General features: G+C 38.0%; 1 protein-coding gene across 1 annotated transcript in view; it reads right to left on the bottom strand.

Annotated features, from left to right (window-relative positions):
- LOC309647286 (ribonuclease H2 subunit B-like) overlaps positions 1–19,309 on the bottom strand; it is a 789,004-nt gene that overhangs the window by 247,415 nt on the left and 522,280 nt on the right. Inside the window, exon 5 of the transcript XR_014255911.1 lies at positions 1,136–1,220. The gene's annotated coding sequence lies outside the window, so the exon portion shown is untranslated. The remainder of the gene's footprint in view (positions 1–1,135; positions 1,221–19,309) is intronic.

The raw sequence follows: 19,309 nt of genomic DNA, 5'->3' as shown, positions 1-19,309 counted from the left end.
TTCTCAGATGACTCTGTTGAGAGTTGGGATTTGGATCTGGGTGAATCAAATTCCAAAGCTCATGTTCCTACCACCATCCCATCTCTGAGTCTCATTGCTGATGTCTCTCATAATGACCAGAAACAATAGGCTACTGGGCACAGATTTTGTGTTATTAGGTACCTTTTTTATTATAAAAGCCAGATCTCCTCAGTTAGTAGACTACATGCATTTTGAGGAACAGTTTCTAGCATAGAGAAGAGGTTCCCTGGTCTAATTCCCTCTTTTCAGAATGATAACACTGCATGCCATTGTAATCTGTATTTATGGTTACATGCTATACTATTTACCTACTTGAAAGACACTGATGGGCATCACTAACAATCAAGCTTTCAAAAACATCTCTTTCCATTCTGTTACAGGATGGTCTGTACTGCTAAGATCTATGGTCTGTTAGCTTGAATTTTGTTTGATTAGAAGAAACAGTTACTCAAATCGAGAACACAATTGCCATTCATGTACGGAGAGATTCTTTGACAGGAGAGGAATACACACTTCTGAATACACTCATTGACTCTGCTATTCTTGAGTTTTCATGACTATGTATGATCCTTTGCAAACATAGCAGAGCTGTAATTTCTGAATGCACTAATGATGAATCTCCCCCTTACTGAGTAGCTCTTTCTGGAAGAGTTCCTGGAGGTATATATATCATTTGCTTTCACAATATCAAGTGCAGTTGCCCATACCAAAAAAAAAGATAGAATTGTCTTTTTTCATTACCTGTAACTTTTTTTAATCCAATTTTTTTCTCTGTTCCCTCCTCTGTAAGTAAGTAATCTTAGGAGACAGGAAATTTGGGCAATTTCTTAAGAGTATAATCATTTCTCACCCCCAAGTTTTAAATTGAACTTGGCATTAAATGACAATAAAGCATTGGTATCAAATAATAAGCCTGGAGAATGTCTATACACATACACACACACAGCAGTTTGAATAAAAAAAGAATCCCTCTTTTTCTGAAAGTGGAGTTTCTCTAGTTGGAAGGAAAAAACCTGAATTTGCTCCCCTCAACCTTTTCTCCTCCTGTCTTAGTCACCTCAGGCTACTATAACAAATTACCATACGGTTTAAACAATAAACATTTATTTCTTACAGTTCTGGAGGCTAGGAAGTCCAAGATCAAGGTGTCTGGTGAGAGCCCTTTTTCTGGTTTGCACATAACTTTCTTCTTGCTGTATCTGGTGGAGAGAAAGAGAGGACTCTGGTCTCTTCCTCTTCTTTTAAGGACACTAGTCCCATCATGGGGGCTCCACCCTCATGACCTCATCTTACCCTAATTACCTCCCAAAGGCCCCACCTCCAAGTACCATCACGCTGGGGGTTAGAGCTTCAACATATGAATTGGGGGCAACACAAACATTCAATCCATATCTGCTCCCTTCTCCCTCCCCACTTTTCACCCCATGCCCACAAGAGACTCTGCAAAGCCAAATTTAGAAGCCCCTGTTGTCCCCACTGACTCTTCTTTCTTGAGGACACTCCTTGGATAAGGAGGTAATTTCTCCTTTACCATTTGTTCTAACTAACATATAACCTTGATGAATCAAAGTGGCCAGCCCCACACCAGGCTTCAGAATAGTTCCCATTCAAGGAACCTGAATTCTGTTAAGTCCCCCAGTGGTCAGGGGAGGAGAGAGAAGAAAAGTTGTAATAACAAGAGATTTTTCATTTTTTAAAGATCCTTTTTTGTTGCTATAATATCTTATTTTTCCAGTAAGGAAAAAAAATAGTTCCATGAATATTTTTATTAAATTTAAAAATAATTTTCAATATTACAAAAGAATTTGTGCTCATTTAACTTGGGACCAATAAATTAAGGTTGTATCTTTGAATTAAAATTTGGGTTTTAAAAACTTGCAAAGGCCTGGTTATTTTGGGACACATAAAACAAGCTGCAACTCTACACGGCCAGAGACTGCTAATTAGAAGGTCCTGTGATGTTTCAGAAAAGGGCTGTGCCTTTGAAGACCACTGGCAACAGAAAAAGGAAAAAAACAAAACAAAACAAAAACAACTGGCTGGATGAGAATGGTGAGCATCTACCTGCATGGGAGGACCTGACTCAAAAGCATAAGAGGGCTTTTTCCAGGTCCTGCAAGAGTTTTCCCCTCTGTCTTCCTCTCTGTAGCTCCATCCCTTAAGCAGGTCTGCCAGGACCTGGAGCTGTCCAAAGGGGAGGCTGTTCCTGACTTCTTGGACTCTGGATGCTCAGAGGACAGACAAATCCCTCCCAGGCCTCCAGTCTGTAGCCTTATAATGGCAGATTACACCAGCAAATCTCAGGGGGGATGTTTATAACAAGCAAACTGTTACTAAAAAGAGTTAGAAGATACCAAAGTTTTCAGATGATAAGCGTAAAAGCAGTAAGAGTACATCCCAAGTTACCCCTCCAATAATGCTTCTTTTGTTCACTTGCACTCTAAGACACTTTCCTGATCAGGGGAGAAAGCGGTGGGGTTTCAGCCAGCACCTGCAGAGCTGCACTTCACTCCTGGTCTATTTTATTGAGGCAGCAGCCTGCAGTCTATGCCCATGGGAATAAATCATCACCCATCACAGGCGGTAGCAGAAGAAAAGATTGAGAACTCCCAGGTGATAAGACGCCCAGATGTCTGCGCTCTTTCCACACAGTGACTTTGCATCTCTGAGGTTTCTGCTCTGAGGCCTCTGCTTTCGGAGGCCACAGACACATGTGTGGTAAGAAGCAGCTAAAACCCAAGGACACCTTACCCCTCAACCCCCAACACTTAATTTCCCGAAAGAATTTTAGTGGAAGTGTAATAAGATTAAGCTGAGGTTCTAAAGGAAATTATAGGTGGCCACATTCCCAAATGGGAATTTACACACCAGTTTTGGGCAGCCTTTTTGATCTGTCCCTGACCTATTTTTTCTACTAAATACTCTTGTTATAGGAGTAGCTCACCTTATCTGAATAAAGAAATGATGGTATATTATTGTCCTTATAGCGAATAGCTACTTAAAGTTCCTTATTGCCACGCTTCTTGTAAAGCAAGTAATTCTATACTGCCTTAACCTTTCTATTTGCTTATAAATTTGGAATTTCATGCATTTCATTGGCTTAAAGCAGGGCATCTCTATATTATAAACCTGCCCATGAAATCTACAGTTTATTGCACATTTTGTAAGAAATGAATATTTTCATGTCCTTTATCCAATGAGTTGAGTGTGTCTGCATCTTATATAAGCACAGAATCTAGGAAAGGATGAGACTGAAGACTAGGGACCCAGACTCCTAGCCTGACCTTTGTTTTGTTGCAGAGGAGTGGCTGGGGGGAAAGTTTTCACTGGTGCAGCTTCAGAGAGTTCTGACACCTTCAGTGGCATGCCTGCAGCTCATGTGCAAATCCATCTGCAGAATAGAATCCTGCTTTCACTCCACAAAGACGGCGCTCTCTCTGCACCAGAGCAGCTGTTTCCCTATGGTGGTCGTGGAAGCCTCCACAAACACACATGGAAGTCACTGATCAGAGGTTTGTCGTGCAGGGTGAAGCTAGCTCTCTCATGGCTGCTGAGCTCTGGGACCTACTCTGCGGGCAGGAAGATTGATCACGAGGTAGTTTATTTAGTCAGAGGATCATGGGTGAGTCAGGAGACAAGGAAATCCAGAAACCAAAGTCAAAAATGATTGTGTATAGAAGAGGAAACCAGCTGCACCTGGCAGTCTGCTACCAAATCAGAAAGGGCTGTAATGGAAAACGGATGCGTTTATAGAAAATCCACCTCCCGTCCTCCACTGGCCAGAGCTGCTGCCCTCTTCACAAGGAGTCAACGTATTAAGTTTGGCAGCTCTTGTAGAGCTTGCCATGCCAGGGAGGTTATTAAAACTGAACTGAAATGGTTTCATAACTCAAACTGGAAACAAGAGTGAGGAAAATGCTAACACCAAAGTGACAGACCAGAACGAAATGGAGCTAGATTCGTACGCTCTCTGGCTCATGTTTCAGGAGGTTCCACGTGTTAAAATAGGCTGAAAAGTTAGCTAAATAAAACAAAGTGCCAAGCAAGACATTTAACACCCTTGAAAGGGGGCTTACCAGTGAGAGAATTCCGTGATTCACAATGTTGACTGAACTGTACTTTTGGGAGTCTGAAGACAAGAATAATTACAACTACATCCCCTAAAATGTCTGTCACATGTGAGGGATTTCTCCCTTCTCTCCAGTGCTCCTCATTGATTCTAAGGATCTCAAAGATATTTTCTGGTTCTCAAGGATAAACTGCCCCCTGGTAGAGAGTACCAGAGATTGAAAAAGCAGATGAGTGATGTGTTTTACTGTCACATATTACAGTCTTTAAGAGTGTAGGCCAACTCCTTTTTGGCAAGACATACTAATTTCAGAATTATACAATTTAAAACACTTGCTAAAATTTTGGAGGTTCTGATGCTAGCAGAGTAGTTCAGGAGAGCTACCAATAGGCTATACTATTTTTCCAGGTGGTTTTGTGTGTTCCCAAATAAAGCTATTACTGTAAAAATATCGGCTATCATCTGTGGGAGGCCCTCAGTTGAGAAGCAGAAAACAGCTTTCATCTTTGGAGCCAAAATGGATGTTTTCAGGCCCATTGAAAAGGGTAGTCACAGGCTTCACCCATGAGAATGCGTGGTAAGACTAGGTCACGCCAATGCAGTTCAGAGGAGAGAAAGGGCTGGGTCTGCAAAACCAGGGCCCGTGACCAAAAATGGTGGTAAGAGTTTTAATGAGAAGATAGGGAATGTCAGAGCAAATGGTCAAAACTAATGTTCCTTGTGGCTTCTTGGGACAATTCCATGACTATTTTTGTTCATTTCAAAAACAGGCATTTCTTATATTCACTTTCTTTTCCATAAAATTTTATTTGCCTCTCATTCAGCAGCATATCTTGGAGGCTCTACCTTCAAAATACATCCAGATTCAAATAGTTATCAACACAACAACCCTATGGTGGTCAAGTATGATTATATCTCTCCTGGATTATTGGAGTAGTCTCCTATCAGGTCCCCCTTTACCCACCCTTGCCTCCCTGTGGTCAGTTCTTAATGCAGCATCCAGAGTGATTCATAGACATAGAGGAGCTCTGTTTAAAAACCCACCAATGGGAGAGGATTTGGGGAAGATGGCAGAGTAGGAAGCACCAGAAATCTGTCTCCCCATCTAGACAACAAATATACTGGCAGAATCTGTCTGATGTAACTATTTTGGAACTCTGGAGTCTGGCTTGCAACTTCCAGGGAAAGGTTTGAACAGTAAATTGTAATTCATTTTGGTCAGTTTCAGCGCATACTACAGTAACAGCTACTTATCCCCTACTCCCAGCTGCATGGCAGGCAGCTGTGCATGTGTTCCTGGAGCAGGCTGCACACAGCTTGTGGGAGCCAGGGCGGGCAAAAAGTACCCTGTCCACCAAATGTCAGGGATCTGTGCTTTGATAGCTGATTGCTGCTTCTGATCACAGAGATGCAGACAAAGAGGAGAGCAACCATTGTTGTTGCACCTCCCCCCATTGTTGCAAGCCTCTTCCCTTATGGCTAAAGTAACTTACAGGGGTTTTAAAGAACTGGAACCCTTCCCTACCTCCTCATTTTTCTCTTTTTTCCCTTTTTGGGAGCCAGACAGTAAGGCTAGGACATTCAAAAACAATTGCATATATGGGGAAAATTAGAAAGTAAATGCACATGTCCAGGGAAAGGCACAGGCTCAGAAAAGACCTGAGATGATCTTAAGTTTATACCAGGATGATCCTTGGCATAGAGACAGACTACAACAATTGAAAAACAAAACAAAACAAAACCCAGAAACCATAACAGAACCAGCAAACCCAGGGGACAGGAGACAATATGATTTCCAGAGTTCCCATGTAATCAGATTCAAATGCTTAGTTTTCAACAAAAACTCAAAAGGCATACAAAACAATAAGAAAGTATGATCCATTCAAGGAAAAAAAATAAGTCAACAGAAACCGTCCTTGAAACTGATGGCAGTTGTACTAGACAAAGACTTTAAATCAATCATCTTAAAGATGTTCAAAGGATGAAAGGGAGACGTGGAGAAAGTCAAGAAAATGATGTGTGAACAAAATGGAATATCAGTAAAGAGGTAGAAAACCTAAAAAGAAACCAAAAAGAAAATTGGAGCTGAAAAGTACAATAAGTGAAATAAAAATTTCATTAGAAGGATTCAAAGGCAGATTTAATCAGGCCGAAGAAAAAATTGGTGAAGTTGAAGATAGGGCAAGGAAATTGTTGAGTCTGAAGAGCAGAAAGAAAAAGGAGTGAAAAACAATGAACAGAGCCTACGGGACCTATGGAATACTATCATGTGGACCAAAATATGCACTGTGGGAGTCCCAGAAGCAGAAGAGAGAAGGTAAAGGACAGAGAGAATATTTGAAAAAACAATGGCTACAATCTTCCCAAATTTAACAAAAGACATGAATACAAACACTAAAGAAACTTAATGAACTCCAAGTAAGATGAACTTGAAGAAATCCACACTGAGACACATTATAATCAAATGGAGAGACTCTTGAAGGCAGCAAGAAAGAAGCAGCTCATCACATACAACTGATCCTCAATGAGATAATCAGTAGATTTCTCATCAGAAACTTTGGAGGCCAGAAGGCTGATACATTAAAAGTGCTCAAAGAAAAAAAGCTCTCAACCAAGAATCTTATATCCAACAAAACTGCCCTTCAAGAGCAGAGGAATTAACACATTCCCAGATAAACAAAAGCTGAGAAAGTTCATTACCACTAGACCTGCCCTGAAGGAAATGCTCAAGGGAGTCCCGCAGGGTAAAATGAAAGGACGCTAGAAAGACTAGAAACTGTATGAAGAAGTGTCTCTCAATAATGTAAATAATTGTAAACACATGGGTAATTATAAAAGCTGGTATTATTGTAACAATGGTGTGTAAGTCCATTTTATGTTTTCTACATGATTTAAGAGACTAGGATATTTTAAAAAAAATGATTAGTCTAAAAGCTAATATTATTACACCCTTGGTTTGTAACCTCACATTTTGTTCTCTACATAATTTTAGACACCAATACATTTAAAAGAATTCTTAAATTATATTTTGGGGCACACATGTATAAAGATATAATTTTGTGACATCAACAACTGAAAGGAGTGAGGATAGAGTTGTAAAGGAGTAGGAGTTTTGTATGTTAAAAACTATTAAATGATTACTGTGTTAAAAACTATTATTGAAGTTAAGCTGGTATAAATTTAAATTGGAGTGTTTTAACTTTAGGATACTAAATGTAATAACCAAACTCAACAGAAAATAGCTATGACTATACACAAAAGGAAATAAGAAAGGAATTTAAATGTTTCACTATTAAAAAATCAACTAAACAGAAAAGAAGACAGTAATGCAGAAAATGAGGAACAAAAAGCTAGAAGGCAAGCAGCAAAATGACAGAAGTAAGGCTCTCCTTATCAGTAATTACTTTACTTGGAAATAGATTAAAATCTCCAGTCAGAAAATAGAGATTGGCAGAATGGATAAAAACATATGATCCAACTATGGTTTGTCTATAGGAGACTCACCTGAAATCCAAAGACAAAAATAGATTAAAATAGATTGAAAGTGAGAGGATAGAAAAAGATATTCCATGCAAATAGTAACCGAAAGAGAGCAGGAGTAGCTATACTAATGTCAGACAAAATAGACCTTAACCAAAAAAGTTTTCAAGGGACAAAAAAGGACATTTTATATTAATAAAAGTTTCAATACAGCAAGATATAACAATTATAAACATTTTTTCACCTAATAACAGATTAGCAAAATATATGAGGTAAAAACTGAAAGAATCAAAGGGAGAAATATCACTACAATAATAGTTGGAGACTTCAATACCCTACTCTCAATAATGGAGAGAAAAACCAGACAGAAGATAGTTAAGGGAAAAAGAGGACTTAACACAATAAACCAACTAGATCTAATGGACATGTACAGAACACTCGACCCAACAACAGCATACCCATTCTTCCCAAGGGTACATGGGACATTTTCCAGGATAAACCATAGGTTAGGCCACACATTAAGTCTCAACAGATTTAAAAAGACAGATATTTTACAAAGTATCTTCTTCGACCACAATGGGATGAAGTTTGAAATGAACAACAGAAGTAAAACTGGAAAGATCACAAATTTGTGGAAATTAAAAATGCATTTTTAAATAACAATGAATCAAAGAGGAAATTATAAGGCAATTAGCAAGCAATTACAGGTAAATGAAAGAAAAACATACCAAAACTTATGAGGCACAGCAAAAGCAGTGTTAAGGGGGAAATTGTAAGCTTTATTTTAAAAACCTACATTAAAAACAAGAAAGGTCTCAAATCAACAACATAACTTTACAACTTAAGGAACCAGAATAAGAAGAACAAACTAAACCCAAAGCTAGCAGAAGGAAGGAAATGATAAAAATTAGAGCATAGATTAAAGAAGTAGAGAATAGAAAAACAATAGAGAAAATCAATGAATCCAAAAGTTGGTTCTCTGAAAATATCAACAAAAAATTGATAAAACCTTTAGCTAGATGGACTAAGAAAACAAGGGAGAAGACTAAAACTCAGAAATGAAAGTGAGGACATTGCTACTGATTCTACAAAAATAAAACGAGTAAAAGTGAGTACTATGAAGAACAAATTGGATAACCTAGATGAAATGGACAAATTCCTAGAAACACAAAACCTACCAAGACTAAACCACAAAGAAATAGAAAATCTGAATAGATCTATAACAAGTAAGGAGATTGAATCAGTCATCAAAAATCTTTCTACAAATAAAAGCCGAGGACCTGATGGCTTCACTAGTGAATTCTACCAAACATTTAAGGAAGAAATAATACCTATATCTCTCAAAAAATCTTTTTTCCAAAAAATTGAAAAGGAGAGTACACTTCCAAACTCCTTCCATGCAGCCAGCATTATCCTATACCGAAGCCAGACAAAGATACTACAAGAAAACTATAGACTAACATCCCTAATGAACATGGATGCAAAAATCCTTGACAAAATACTAGCGAGCTGAATTCATAAGCAAATTAAAAGGATTATGCACCATGGTCAAGTGGGATTTATTCCTGAAATGCAAGGATGGTTCAACATACAAAACTCAATCAATGTAATACATAATATTAGCAGAAAGAAAGGGCACAAACACATGATTATCTCAATTGGTACATAGAAGGCATTTGACAAAATTCAACATACTTTCATAATAAAAACACTCAACAAACTAGGAATAGAAGGAAACTACCTCAACATTATAAAAGTTATATATATTACAAACAGCAACAACAAACAACACATGCAATGTTGAAAAACTGAAATCCTTTCCTCCAAGATAAGGAACAAAGCAAGGGTGTCTGCTTTTGCCATTCTATTTAACATAGTACTACAACTTCTAACCAGAGAAATTAGGCAATAAAGAGAAATAAATGGCATCCAAATTGGAAAGGAAGAAGTAAAAATATCTCTGTTCATAGATGATATGATCTTATATGGAGAAAACCCTAAAGATTCCACAAAAATCTGTTAGAACTATTAAATAAATTCAGGAAAGTAGCAGGATACAAAGTCAACACACAAAAATTAGTTGCATCTCCTCATACTAAGAATGAACAATCTGAAAAGGAAATTACAAAAATAATTCCATTTACAATAGCATCAAAACGAGTAAAATACTTAGGAATTAACTTAACCAAGGAAGTAAAAGACTCGTGTAATGGAAATTACAAAACATTGCTGAAAGAAATTAAAGAAGATATAAATAATTGGAAACAGATTCCATGTTTATGAATTGAAAGACTTAATATTGTTAAGATGTCAATACTACCCAAAGTCATCTACAGATTCAATGCAATCCCTGTCAAAATCCCAATGACATTTTTTTTGCAGAAATAGAAAAACCCATCCTAATATTAATATGGAATCTCAAGAGACCCTGAATAGACAAAACAATCTTGAGAAAGAACAAAGCTGGAGGACTCACATTTCCTCTTTTCAAAGCTTACTGCAAAGCTACAGTAATCAAAACAATGTGGTACTGGCATAAAGACAGATGTATAGACCAATTGAATAAAATAGAGACCCTCGCATGTATTGTCAAATGATTTCTGATAAGGCTGCCAAGACTATTCAATGGGGAAAGGACAGTCTTTTTAACAAATGGTGCTGGGAAAACTGGATATCCTCATACCGGAAAATGAAGCTGGATCCTTATCTAACACCATATACAAAAATTAACTCAAAATTGATCAAAGATTTAAATGGAAGTCCAAACCTGTAAAACTCTTAGAAGAAAACATAGAGCAAAATTTAATGACATTGGACTTGGCAATGATTTCCTGGATATGGCACCAAAAGCACAGGCGACAAAAGAAAAAGTAGACAAATTGGACTTCATGAAGATTAAAAAATATTATGCATCAAAAGGCACTACTAACAGAGTAAAAAGGCAACCCACAGAATGGGAGAAAATACTTGCAAATCATATATCTGATAAGGGACTAATATCCAGAATATATAGAAAACCCCAAAGCTCAACAACAGCAACAAAAAAATTCAAGAATGGGAAGAGTACTTGAATAGGTAGATATTTTTTGGAGAAAAAAAGATATACAAATGGCCAATAAGAGTATGAATAGATTCTCAGCATCACTAATAATTAGGAATACGCAAATCAAAAGTACAATGAGATACCACCTCACATTCATTAGGGTGGCTTCTATAAAAAACAGAAAATAACAAATGTTGATGAGAATATGGAGAACTTGGAGCCCTTTGCACTGTTGGTGAGAAGGTAAATGGTACACGCACTATGGAAAACAATATGGCTATTCCTCAAAATTTTTAAATAGAATTTCCATATGTTGCAGCAATTCTACTTCTGGGTATATGCCCAAAATAATTGAAAGCAGAGTGCATACACCCATGTACACCCATATTCATAGCAGCATTATTCACAGTAGTGGAAGCAACTCAAGGGCCCATAGATAGAAGAATAGATAAGTAAAATGTGGTATATACATACAATGGAATATTATTTGGCCTTAAAGAGGAAGGAAATTCTGACATATGCTACCACATGGATGAACCTTAAGGATATTATGCTACATTAAATGTCAGTCACAAAAAGACAAGTACTGTATGATTCCAACTTACATGAGATACTTAGACTAGTCAAACTCATAGAAACAGAAAGTACAATGGTGGTTGCCAGGGGTTTGAGGGGGGAGGAGAATGAGGGGTTATTGTTTAATAGGTACAGAATTTCAGTTTTACAGTATAAAAAGAGTTACAGAGATGGATGGTGGTTATAGATGCACAATATTATGAGTATATTTAATTCCACTGGACGGTACACTTAAAAATTCTTAAGATGGTAAATTTTATATTATATGTATTTTACCACAATAAAAAATTATTTTTAAAAGCCTCTCTGATGACTTTCACCTTACTCAGTGTAAAAGCCAACAAGGTCCCACATCAGTGTTTCTCATCTCCTAGTGGGCATCTAAGTCCTCTAGGGAGCTTTAAATTATACATATGCCTGTGCTACCCCTATCAATTAGGTTTCAATTGGTCCAGGGTGGGGCCCAGGCAGAACCTGGTTCCTGTCCAACATCATTTCCTACTACCTTCCCCTCCCTCACTGCAGGTGCACTGGCCTCTAAGCATACTTCCTCCTCAGGCCTCACATGTCCCTCACGTGCCTTTCCTCCTGTTTCACTCCTCCTTGAGCTGACACTCAATAAGTATCTGTTAAATGAATAAATTATTCTAATTAATGTAACATGGTATGACTGATTTAAGAAGTCTGCGCCACTAAAATATACTCTTTTACCTGGTCATTTAAAATTTCTCAACCTTTTTCAGAAACTTATCCACTGCCTAAATTGAGAGACAGGTGCACTTGGAATGAATACTGTCCTGTCCTCACCATTTTTAGAGTTGGAGGGAAGCGGGTAGGATGTCTCTGCTCAGTGCATTGTTTTGTAAAAGTGATGAAAAGAAAGAGAAATCCCCATGACAGCCAACTACAACTAGGGATTTTCTTTTGGGTCTGAAGTCTTAGTCTCACTCATATAGATTTTTCACTGTATGCCATAAGATGTCCATGAATGTTTAAATATAGAAAATCTTTAAAAATTTTTACTGGAGTATAGTTGATTTACAATGTTGTGTTAAAAAAGTTTTAAATCACGTATCTTAGAAACATGCTCCCTATTTCCCATAGCCTTGGGAACCCTAGATTGAGAAGCATTTTATTACCTACCTCCCTAACTGAACCTGAAAGAACTTAAGACCCTAAAAGTGCCAATGACTTAACCAAGATCACACAGTTAATTAGATACTGGAATTAAAACTGGAATTTGGCCCCCAGCCTCTGGGTACAGGGCTTTCTCTGTGTGCCTATTTTCTGTTCACAAGCACATGCAAAGTCTTTATCCCATTAAACACTCCACACCACCTCACAATTTCTAACCACATTATTGCATGAGATCAATGGCAAGGGAAAGAGGGTGGCACTAGGAAAATTACCTAAAGCTTTTCAAGCAGATCTCCATTTTCTGGTGATGAGTTGGAATTTCTGTAGAAACGCTCAGCAGGAAATCAAGTTATCTAAAATGCTCAGTAGGGCAATAGTCATGGAATGGGGCTTGTCAACCAACAGTGAACACACAGAAGGCAAAATTCTGACCTTCAGTGGGAAAATGAGTGAATAAATTGTGGCAATATTTAAATCAAGGAATCTTTTGCTACTTTAAAAAGCAGTGTAGGAGCTCTTACTTGATTTTAGAAGAGAGCCATCCGTAAGGTCATGTTAAGGGAGAAAAGCAAGTTGGAGTCATGTACATAGGATGATACTAACTTTTATGAAATTAATCAAATAACAACTCTCTGTGTATACTTACATGAGCGTGAAAAAAGGTATTAAGGGGATATACACCAACTGTTAACATTGGTTTTCATAGGAGTGTGGAAATGGAGAGAAGCCTAAGGAAGGTTATTCTCTTTCTCTTAAGGCAAGGACTGGACCACTTTCTCCTCAAGCAAGTTATTCTATTTTGAGTTCCAAACAGTTGGGTGAATATCATTTATTGGTGAAAAATCAAAGCATTTTAATTGCCTCTTTAGAAGAAGAACAGTAATTTCATTAGGTGGAGACAGACACAAACGAAAAGTCAAGAAGGCATGGGTGAATAGCTCTAAATCCCCACCTGCTGATTAGGTCAGCTCCCATTGAGAGAAATCAACCCGGGGGGAAAAGGAACAACATAGAGACAATGGGGAGTTAACAAGGTTCTATCCAGAAAGAAAAGTAATTCAGGTAAAATCAAATGAGAACTCCAACTTCAGGTTAGAGATGGCAATGCAATAGTGCATCTAAAGTCAAGGACTGGACTAGATGACCTTGAGTGGAAGCTCTCTATCCAGGCTGCCCACGATTATCCACGGACAATGGTGACTTGGAAAAACCTCAAAGAAACAGGTCTGACAATTATTGACAAGTAAACAGCTAAGGAGAAACACTGTCTTATCTTCTGAAGGGATGTATCAAAGCTACCTTCAGGTTTTCTGAGAAAGAAAATGTATAAAAATTATAATACTGAGGTCAAGATTCTTTCTTTCACAAATATTATTAAACGCTGACTATTGGTCAGACAGTATTCTATGTGAGATACAGGGGTGAATAAGACAAAATTCCTGGCTTCAGAGTGTGCCCATTCTAGTTTATGATACTGATAATAAGCAAACAAATAACGTAATGACAGGTAGAAATAGATGCCATGGGGGCACAAAGTCAGGCTAAAGTAGTAGTGGTGGGTGGGTTCCATTTTAAATAAAATGGCCAGGAAGTATCCTCTGAAGAGCTTAGAGCAGAGGCATAAACTGAGAAATAAATAAACTGAGAAAACAAGTCATGTGGTGATCTGGGGAAGAGTGTTGATAGCAGAGGGAACAGCAAGCACAAAGGCCTGGGCAGAACCAGACTGATACGTGAGGAATAGCAAGAAGGCCAGTAGCTGAAGTAGACAAAGCAAGGTTCAGAGTCACAGGAGATGAGGAAGGTCCTGTAGGCCACGGCGAAAGGAATTTAGACTTTGTTTTGAATGTGGTGGGAAGCCACTGGAGGGCTTTGGCAAAATAGTAACTGAACGTGAGTTACATTTTAAAAAGATTGCTCTGGGTATAGTAGGAAGGACAAATTGCAGAGGAATAAAAATATCAATAGAAGCTGGCAGACTCGTGAGAAGGCTTTTGCTTTAGTCCATAGTGGCTTCTTCAATTAAAGTAGTGATAACGAAGGTGGTGAAAAATTGTTCCACTCCTTCCCAGAGCTTTGCATGCTAACAGGCAACTAATACAGGTGATAGAAAAGGTTTTGTTACTTTTTTCCTGGAGCAGGGAGTGTCTGCTCACTTTATACTTGCTTAACCAAGAGGTCTTCGTGAAGAACACAAGAGATCCAACTCAAAGTGACTTTTTTACTTTTCCTAGACTGAGAAGCAGCTGGCAGCTTCACTGCTGAAATGTGGATTAGGCACAGACTGAACAGCGCCCCATCACACACTCTAGGGCCAGACAAGTGCACTTATGGAGGTTACATGCAGGTGGCCAGGGAAATCCAGAAAGAGCACAGCAGGAGGCAGAGTGGGGTGCTGGGTCCCCCTCTTCTCTAGACTGTAACACTTCAAGACTTCCTTGCAGTCTTAATTCTTAAGAGAATCAGAGTTTTATTAGGAGGCTATGTTAGAGCCTGCATATCCTTTTCAGCAATGAGAGAAGAGCATTCATTTGTCCTCCTTACTCTCTCCTTGTTATCTCTAACTGCAAAATAATCACACAGACCTAAAAGGGAGTTGAAGATGTAAAGGAATTATTTAGAAAATCATTATATTTGCACTATAATTTTTTCCAAAATCTTCTAAGTCCCTGTTTTTCCAATACATCTATAGTTGGACTACTTTAATTATGCAATGGGGATCCATTGTAGCTGACTGATCTAGGAAGTGGACTGTGGATCTGCTTTTCTTTAAGTAGGACATTTATTATATATATATTACACCTTCCAGGTTAAAATCTCAGAAGAGTAACTTTACAATAGAGGGGCCTCTGAGCTGGGAATGTGGGTCATAAACCCAGTCTTATGACTGGGAGAAGTACTTTATACTCTTCTCCACTTGCTCATCTGTAAATTGGTGTAACAATACCTATCTTACCTACTCACAAAGTTGTATGTATTTTCTGACCATAAAGCAAGATGGATACTCCCATATGAGAGAGAGAAAAAGTGCTGAAGGGGAATTTGCTGCAACTCCAGGAAATGAGCGAGGCTAAGTGTGTAAAGAGTTGAAGGGAAGTGATGAAGACACTAGAAGTGCTACTGATGTGGTGGAAAAGCAGGACCAGCAATGGGCAGCCAAAGAGATTTTTTTAAAGACAGAATCTGCCTCTTTTTGGTCCTAGCTGGCTGATGGGGCTAGTGCAACTTCATACAGAATAAAAAGCAAAACGTCTCAAGCTCTTACAAACTCAAAAAGTTCATAAATTCTGTCGCATATGGTCCCACATCCCTCCCCAGAGGTTACCACTGGTATCTGTTTGGGACTATCCTTCTAGAACATCCTTAGGCAGTTACAATAATATATGATGTATAACTAAATTAAACATTTTAAACTTTATTGCAGGAAGATAGATTTTTTAAGTAAATTGTTTTAATAATTTAAAACTGCACTAAGACTTTTGGGACATCCTATATCTTTTTATACCATTTTAACTCTGGTTATTTCCATCATTTAAATTATAAGAATGTATTGAGTACATATTTATGACTATCAACATTTTAATTAGAATTTTACTCACATTGATTATTTTTTCCAAATTGAATTCTATTACCCATATTTTAATATATGATAAATTGTCTATACAATGCAGTTATATTTTTATATTTTGCATTTGTGTTAGAAAAGTTATTGGGATCAGAATTAATTTCTTTTTATTTTGCCTTTTCACCTTTTCAAGGATTTATTCATTGATTACTTTTTGATTTATCATATTTTATAGTTTTGCCAAAGTGAATTTTGATTTGTATCTTCTATTTTTATAAAATCCAATTTTCCTGTGTCAAATTTTGCAGATCCAAAATTTGCCAAGATTTTACTTTTCCTATCCATATTTGGCAACAACAAAGTTCATGTTGTGCAATTTTAGCCTTTGTCAATTTTATTCTCTATTGATTCTTTTCATCAGCAATGTTTGTTATGAATTGAATGATTACTGACTCTTTGCATTTGATTTTCAGATCATCCATAAGATAACTGTAAGCAATTCCCTCTCCCTCGAGTTTCAGAATGGCTCTGTTGCTTGAATCCTATTTTTCTTACTTTTCATCTCCCTGAATACCATTGTGGGACATAGAGCAAGCAGTGAAGTTAAAAAGACCTTTGAAATGCCCTGAGCTGATACAAGAAATAAGAAATAACACTGATCTGAATACATACATAAAAAATGAAATAATTTGGCATCTCTACATGCCTGCTGGTTGGTATACAATGCTACAGTGAATTCAGAACCATGCCATCTACTACCACCTCCACTGGAGGCATTAATGTGACAATGAGATTTAGGCTGGCATCTGGAACCAATTTATCCATCAGGCATGGCAGTCTCAGTGCTAGGGCCACAATACTTTAAGGACCCAGAAAAATGTTTTAATTCTTTTAAAATCAGACGGGAAAAATAAACTTTTAGGTTGAAGAAAAGGATGATATATAGTATTGATATATTTTTCTTTATACAATACAGTTATAAAATCTAACTTTTTAAAATAAATTTAAAACATATTTTAAAAATATAATTTAAATTTAGTGGGAGGGGAGAAAGAAGTCTGCAAAAGCGCAAGTTCCTAGGGCCTGTGAAATCGAAATGTTGGCTTCTCGGCATAAGGGCATCAAATTGACAGCAGCGCATATCACACACCTAAAGAGTGTAAGAGAATTCTTGGGAACAAGCATTTTATAACATGATAAAAATCAAGCTTGCTTATTAAGAAATACTCAACATTAATATAACCAGTATTTTCTCATTTTCCTTCCAGGGGAAGAAAGCTCAAGTACCAGGCTGGCTCAAGGCCAGATCCCTGGCTACCTTGGCCCCTGGTTGGCCCTACCACAGCTGGTCACTATAACCCATGCGGCTGGGTCTGGCCGTGAACAGAGAAGCCCTAGCAGACACATGTCGCCAGCTGGCTCGTGCTCAGAGAAACCATGTTTTACAGGGGTCTGTCACTAGGTCCTCTGGGTTCCTTGACTTCACCTTTGTTCCTCAGCACCTGACGCAGGGACTCAGTCAATACTGAGAGACTCACCTTCGCTACTCTGGTAAGAGTGGAAGCTGATATGGAATTACACACCATGAATAGTTGTATCTATTGTTTCAGAAAAAATTTTTTCTCTGATCAAATTCTGGTGAGAACTAAAGATAACATGATTTCTTCAGAGGAAATATAAAGTACTTTCCTCCCGTTATTTTCTGTTGGTGGTTCATTACCTTCCCTTCCCTCCCACTTTCCTCTTTGGCACTTCTTCTCCCCTTCCATGAAGTCAGGCATCTGGAAAGAATTTTTAGGGTCATCAGAGCCAGTGGGAATATGCTCTTTGCCTTCTGGGTTAGGTCATTCCCATTTCTTACAATTTCTCTCCTAAACCAGAGGATCAGAGTTTGACAATTTCTGCTCGTATCTTCCAGAAACAACAGTTCCATTCTTCTACCTCCCCCTTTTTTTTTCTTTTCTTTTAAAGGGCACTAGCTCTGAGTTCCCACCAATTTCAGGCCTGTTTGGACCCTCTGAGGTGATGGCCAAAAGCAGTCCCCATACAGTTAACTTTGCCAACATGCTCACATTCTTTCCATGGCAATGTCATTAAAGGCATTTTAACTGCCTAAGACTCCCCTGTTCTTCCAAATAATTCTATACCATAGATGTGACCTCAAAGTTATTCACCATTAGCCTTTGATTACATCATGGCTTGGCAATTTGACCTTTTTCTTCCACTAGTTGGAACCAGGAGCTTTGCTTTGTTCAATAAATAAATATGTAGCTTCCCTTACAGGCAGGCAATAGGGAGACAGGGTGAGAGGAGGTTATGGTGTGATTAATGAACTGTTTGTTTTTGAATCAAGATAAACTGGCTAATTTGGACGTACTATGGATTTGCAACCTGATCCTGAGCCACCCACAGAAGCCCTTTGGAGTTCACACATCTGTACCTCTCAACAGAAGATGCTGTCAAACAACACTTCCAAAATAAGACAAAGTGTATTTTACAACAAGCATTGGCGAGAATGTGGAGAAATTGAAACCCTAGCCCACAGTTGCTGGTAATGCAAAATGGTATAGCATACAGAAGATAGTATGGAGGTTCCTCAAAAAATAAAAAACTAGAACTGCCAGGTGATCTAGCCACCCCACTTATGGGTATTTATCCAAAAGAACTGAAATCAGGACCTCAAAGAGGTATTAGGACTCCTGTGTTCACTATAGCACTATTCACAACAGCCAGGATGTGGAAACATCCTAACTGTCAATCGACAGATGAATTTGGTATTAATATACAATGGAATATCATTCAGCCTTAAAAAAGAAGGAAATTCTGCCAAATGTAACAACATGGATGAACCTTGAGGACATTACACTAAATGAAATAAGCCAGTCACAGAAAGATAAGTACTGCATGATTCTACTTATGTGAGGTATCTAAAACAGTCCAGTTTATGAAATCAAAGAGTGGAATGGTGGTTGCCAGGGGCTGAGGAGAGGAGGAAATGAGGAGTTACCATAAGGGGCATAAACAAGAAGCATAAAGTTTCAGTTAAGGAAGATAAATAAGCTCCAGAGACCTGCTCTAAAGCATCATACCTACAGTCAACAAGATATAGTACACTTAAGATTTTGTTAAGAGGGAACATCTCATAAGTATTTTTACCATAAAAAACCCAAAAAGATAAGAGAAGGTATGTTTTTGAGTATAGTCCTTCTCCCCAAACATTATAGCATATTAGGAAAGGCAAATAAGTCCAGGTGGAAAATTATATAAATACCTCCCCACACCACTGAGCTACATTAAGAAGGTGGGTACCCCACCTCTCAAAGTTCTTTTTCCACTGAATGATCTCACAGGAAAGACCCTGCTTTTGTCTACCAGTATGTCTTAAAGATGTTCCATGTTACTACACAAAGAGCATCCT

The sequence above is a fragment of the Balaenoptera physalus genome (genome assembly GCF_965194825.1).
Source record: "Balaenoptera physalus genome assembly, chromosome: 18".
In the NCBI taxonomy this organism is placed as follows: domain Eukaryota; kingdom Metazoa; phylum Chordata; class Mammalia; order Artiodactyla; family Balaenopteridae; genus Balaenoptera; species Balaenoptera physalus.
Note: the sequence above shows the minus strand (reverse complement) of the source record. Positions and strands in the feature narration are given on the sequence as shown.